Source organism: Miscanthus floridulus, chromosome 4, assembly GCF_019320115.1.
Source record: "Miscanthus floridulus cultivar M001 chromosome 4, ASM1932011v1, whole genome shotgun sequence".
Lineage (NCBI taxonomy): Eukaryota > Viridiplantae > Streptophyta > Magnoliopsida > Poales > Poaceae > Miscanthus > Miscanthus floridulus.
In genome coordinates this window covers 95,335,086-95,341,085 of record NC_089583.1, presented here as the reverse complement: position 1 = coordinate 95,341,085, position 6,000 = coordinate 95,335,086, and positions in this window count along the sequence as shown.

The window sequence follows — 6,000 nt, the reverse complement described above, 5'->3', positions numbered from 1 at the left end:
AGAGGATGGAGATGTGTGGCGACGACAGCCATCAGTCGTCAGCAAACGTGGCGGCGAAAGGAGGCCGCAACAACAATTCTCACGGTGGTGGTTGCGGTGGCTTTGGCCATGGCTCCAGTGGCGGTCGCTCCCAAGGAGGGTTCCTCTCTGGCGTCACTAGCTAACTGTGTGGAAAGAAAGGCCATATGGTCGTCCGATGCTTCAAAAGGTTCGATACTTCGTTCACAGGTCCACCACAGAAATTTGCCTCCTCTACGACTACTTCATATGGAGTTGATACAAACTGGTACATGGACACTAGTGCAACCGACCACATCACAAGTGAGCTGGAGAAGCTGACTGCTCGGGACAAGTATCATGGTGGCGATCAAGTCCACGCCACAAATGGATCTGGTATGGAGATCACTCATATTGGTCATAGTACTTTATGATCCCCATCTAGCAACATTCATCTTAAAAATATTTTTTGTGTTCCTAGAGCTAGTAAGAGTCTAGTTTCTGTTCATCATCTTACACATGATAAAAATGCCTTTGTTGAGTTTCATCCGAATCATTTTCTTATAAAGGAACGGGTGACGAAGAAAACCGTCCTTCAAGGCAGATGTGAAGGAGGACTTGACCCCTTAGTATCATCTTCTAGTAGGTCATCATCATCGAATAAAGAAGTCCACGATGCCTTCAAGCCATCAGCGTCCTTGTGGCACCATAGGCTAGGGTGTGCCTCTACACCCGTAGTTCAGCAGGTGCTTAGCTGCCACAAGCTTTCCTTTGTCAAAGAGTCGAACAATAATGTGTGTAATGCATGTCGGCAAGGCAAAAGTCATCAATTGCCTTACCTGCGTTCTACCAGTGTTTCGACCAGTCCTATGGACTTAATATTTTTAGATGTTTGGGATCCAGTGCCAAATTCTATTGGCCGTCATAATTATTATGTGAGTTTTATTGATGACCATAGCAATTTCACGTGGATTTATCTCTTGTGCCACAAATTTGAAGTGTTCCAATGTTTTTGTGATTTCCAACAACTTGCTGAACGACAATTTAATCATAAAATACTAGCCATCCAAACCAATTGGGGAGGAGAGTATCAAGCCCTTAATTCCTTTTTCAAACATGTTGGCATTTCTCATTATGTTTCTTGCCCACATGCGCATCAACAGAATGGGTCTGTCGAGCACAAACACTGACACATTGTAGAGGTTGGGCTTTCACTTCTTGCACAAGCTTCTATGCCTCTCAAGTTTTGGGAAGAGGCCTTTCTCATGGTTGTTTTATTGATCAATTATGGTAGAACCACTCGAAATAGCACACTTCTAGAGGCGCTCGTCTTCCACTAGACACTAAGCACCCCGAAAGTAAGCTACATCGGACGGTTCCATCGAGCACACCCCAAGGAAGAACTCGAATAATCCATGTTTTTCCTCTAGGATCCAATAATGAGAATGCGTTTACAATACTTAGTCCATTTCATACAACAGGAGTTCTTAGAAATATATTATTACAATACCAAGTTCAGAGTGTGGAATTTAAACAGCGGAATTACAATAAACATTTAACAATAAGATATAAGGACCCATCTGTACCCACCAGAAGAATCCTCTACACAACAGCTACTCGTCAAGCTACACCTGCAATAGGGGTAAACAAACCCTGAGTACATAATGTACTCGTAAGACTTACTCGACTAGTGGGAATAATTTTCTGACTCCAAAGGATATGATAGACTTTATGGTTTGCTGGTTTTCTTTTTACGAAAAGCAATACTAGTAGTGAATCCTTATGTATGTTTCTTATTAGCAGTCATGATTAGTTTATTATCTAACCATTCTATGTAAGCACATGTTCTACTTTCAAGCAAGAGTTGAGCAATCAGATATATTTCACCATCTTTCATCTTCTAGTTCTTGCTACGGTGCTAGATCGTAGACAAGTCATTTCGTATTACCCAGCGATTCATGAACCAATATAGCCCAACTGGGTACCCTGAAACACATGCCCTGCTTGTACTCCAAGCACAAGCAGGACCAACCCACCACTCTCCTGTTAAGGGGTCCAGGTCCCTGTCCAAACTTGGACTCCAACCCTCCACACCTGAGTCCCAGACTCAGTGTGGTGCTTAGACTTCCACCATCTCCGTCTCCAATCAGTCGGTTTAGACAGAGCCAAAACCCATGATAAGAGAGCAACGAGCATTCCCTGCTCCTATAAACAAGTATGTGCTCAGGATAATAAATCTGTGACCTGACTAGAATCCAACGCAACGGCTGGTCCTTAACCGACATAGACAGGGAAAATAGTGCAACCAAGCTATGCCCTGTTGGCCGTAGGACAAAACCTCTTACACCCACCAATACCCGTACCATATCCTTACCCGGTCTTCATTTCCTTTCACCATTTTATTAAGGGAGTGATAATAATAATCACCTATTGCGAGTAACGGCAGGTTACTCACGCTACCGATAGCCTAAGCATAGCAGCTACTCGACTTATGCTAGTAGAACTCATAGGCAGGTTTATCTATGTATGTAGTTTCAATATAAATCCTGTAACATAAATGCACATCACATATATATATCATGTGATTATTCAAAATAAGGGTTATGCACCGAGGCTTGCCTTGGGAAGGCGTGGTGTCAGCTCAGTCAATCAGTGGTGGCTCTGGGACCTCCTCCTACACGAGGATCTCCTTCTCGTACTCCTCGATCACCTCCTCGAACTTGTGATCTCCGATTGTCATGATCTTTGCCAATTCGTTCTCTACATGCATGCAATGATGATGCAACACTTAGCATTTTGGCAACAACAACTCTTAAAATAAAAATACACATGCTAAGCTACTAAGCTAGCTCAAATGACTAAGATACTAAGCTAACTATCATTTCCACAAAAACAGGTATGAATTCATCTAACGGATATTAACTTAGCAACTAAAATGTAATCTTACTCTTATTAGTGATTTAACTTATATTACAACAAGGAGCACCTGACTACGCTAGTACTTAGCCTATTCTAAGGCTACAAAAATTACAGTGAGCACATAATAATACCATGAAGCTACTGCAAAATTTTCAAAGCTAAAGCTATGACCATTTTGCCATAAAAATTCCTACAATGTTTAACCTAATAATATTAAACACTCTCAAATAATTTAATAGCTCCTAGTATCAACAAGCACATATATGAAATAAATACACTAACAGATAGAAAACAATTTTAGGAACTTAACAAAATTTGTTTCATAATTTTTGGATACCTACATGATTTTATATGATTTACCAAAGATCAGCTCAGAAATACAAATGCAAAGTTATTTCTATTCTCCACGAAAAAGGTAAACCACTTTTGGCCCAACATGGCCCACGCGGGGCAACACGCGCACACGCGTGAGCGCACGGTGGCCCATGTGAGGCTGGCTTGCAACGCAAGGCGGCCCGCGACGGGGAATCCCACGCGTGTTGGCACATTAGCAAAAATGTCCCTGGACTTTGAGCAAAACAACCTGCAGTCCACGTTATTATTTCTATAGACATTGACTTTGTAATGAAACCCTCAGACCTTTCTCCTCTTTATAATGGCAAGGCCCCCAGCCCTCCCCGCGCGCTCTGGCTCAGCAAGCGGTGGCACTAGCGCTTGCACCGACCACACGGGACCCACGCTGACCTATCTATGAGGCCGACGCTCACCTAGGGTTCAATGCGAGATGATGGGCGGCGGTTGCATGAGCCAGAACGTCATAGAAGGATCTCTCCACGATGGCGGGCACCCTACGGCAATGGCGACGGCATTCAGGTGAGCCGTAGCAACAACAAGGCGGTAGGGGTAACAGGTGAGCAATGATAACTCACTAGTGACCATACCGAGAAGTCGGCTTAGCCAGAGACGACCCAAGCGAGGCTGGCCACGTGCGCGCTACGAGGTGGACAGCGGACCGCAAAGGCACGGCCATGGCAGCGGCGAGGAGGGGGCGCTAGAGCTGTGACTAGTGTGCACACAATGAAGAGGGAGCCAAGGTGAGCTAGTGGTGCAGTGGAATTGGCGTAGGGTAAAGTGGTGGAGGTTGACCATGGCGTGGGCGGTGACGGGCCTTAACGTCACGGTGGCGGGCAAAGCTCCAAAATTGGAGCTCAGCGTGACACGAGTCAAGGCAGGGTGGGGTCGGCTAGAGAGGGGACATGAAGGCAGAGACGCGAGCATGAGGAATTGATGAGAGGCGCTCGCTCTCTAGCTTCATCATGACACGACGTGCCGGTGGCGGAAAACAAAGGGAGAAAGAGGGAAAGAGAGAGAGAGACGGCGCGGCACATGAGCGGCGAGCTCGAGAGGCCCACATGCCAGCGCTATAGACAACGTGTGCCCACGTCCAACCAGTGTGGCCCACGCGTCGTAGTGCCATAAATGGCATGTCGACCAACTAGTCCGAAATCGATAACGCGCACGAATTTTAAAGCACTCAACATGACCAAACAGTTGCTCCTAAACCTAAACTGTCTTCACCATGTCAAGATGGCACATGAGACTACCAAATCAAGCAATAACACTACACCACTCCTTAACCCAATCTCTCACCATAAATTGCTAAACATAGCAGTGTCTCACAGTCGGCAGACTTGAAAATTTCTAAGTTTTAGAGCTGAATTTGATTTCCATTTGCGAATTCTAAGCTAGTGGAAATATTAGCTAGTAATATCATTTTTCGACCACAAGTATTTCACTATCATCTACAAAGTTTGTACTTCCAATTTTATTAATGTGACACATATATGTTCTATAGCATTTTTGCTTAATAAAAATTAGTTTTAAACCCTAAGTGATATAACATGACTATAGAATCAACTTTTGTTTCGCATTTTAGTTGATCATTTTGAGTTACGGAAATTGATCTACACACTTTATTAGATGCATTAACACATAAACATGATGCTTATGACATGTTTTAGCAAGTGATTTATGGTGTAACACCGAGGGTGTTACATCAATCGCCTTCCCTCTAAGGTAATAGATCATGACAGTCCTTTTAGTCGCCTCCTTGGTCAGCAACCTGACTATACTTTCCTCTGTGTGTTTGGTTGTGCCTGCTGGCCCAACTTACGTCCATATAATTCCAAGAAGTTAGAGTTTAGATCTAAACAATGTGTCTTTCTCGGTTATAGCAATCTACACAAGGGGTACAAATGTCTAGATCCAACTCAAGGGCGCATTTACATTTCATGTGATGTGGTGTTTGATGAAACAATATTCCCTTTTGCTTCCATGCATCCAAATGCTGGCGCTCGGTTAAGGGTAGAACTTAGTGTTTTGCCTGATATTCTCCTTAATCCATCTGCTAATTTTGGGGACGTAAATGTGCATGATCAATCCTTGAGTTCTCCTGTTACAACTAATGCTACACAAAGTTCTGGTGGTAGTTCTGTGCTTGTAGAAAAAAAATTCGGAGGCAACAACTGCAAAATCTGGTGGAAATCTCGTCTCCAACGCACCATATTTCATGTGTGCCCCCATCGGGAATAGCGCTGGATCCAAGGCTGATTCCCCTATGTCTGCCGCCATATCCTCCCCGGGATTCGTCCCTCCTCACCAACAAACTCCACGTAACCGCAAAGAGCGGTCCTCGGGCGTGGGATCTTCTACGGCTTCCTTCGGCTCTCCTCCCTCTAGATCGGTGCATGTGTCTACACACAAAGATCCGAGCGATGGGGGCAGGGGCAACCAGCTTCACCGACTCCACCATTCGAGGTGGATCTACCTGCTGGATCTGGTGTGCTAGCCTTCGGATCCAGTGTGCCTAAACCTGGTATAGCTACTCCTGTTGCTGAATCTTCGACGCCTTGGCATCATCATGCCACTCGCCTCCAACAGGGAATTAGCAAACCAAAAGTCTTTACTGACGGTACTGTCAGATGGTGTATGCACTCTACCACCGAACCTGAGGAGCCTATGACTATTGAGGAAGCACTTGGAGACAAGAATTGGGTTTCAGCGATGGATACTGAACATCAAGCT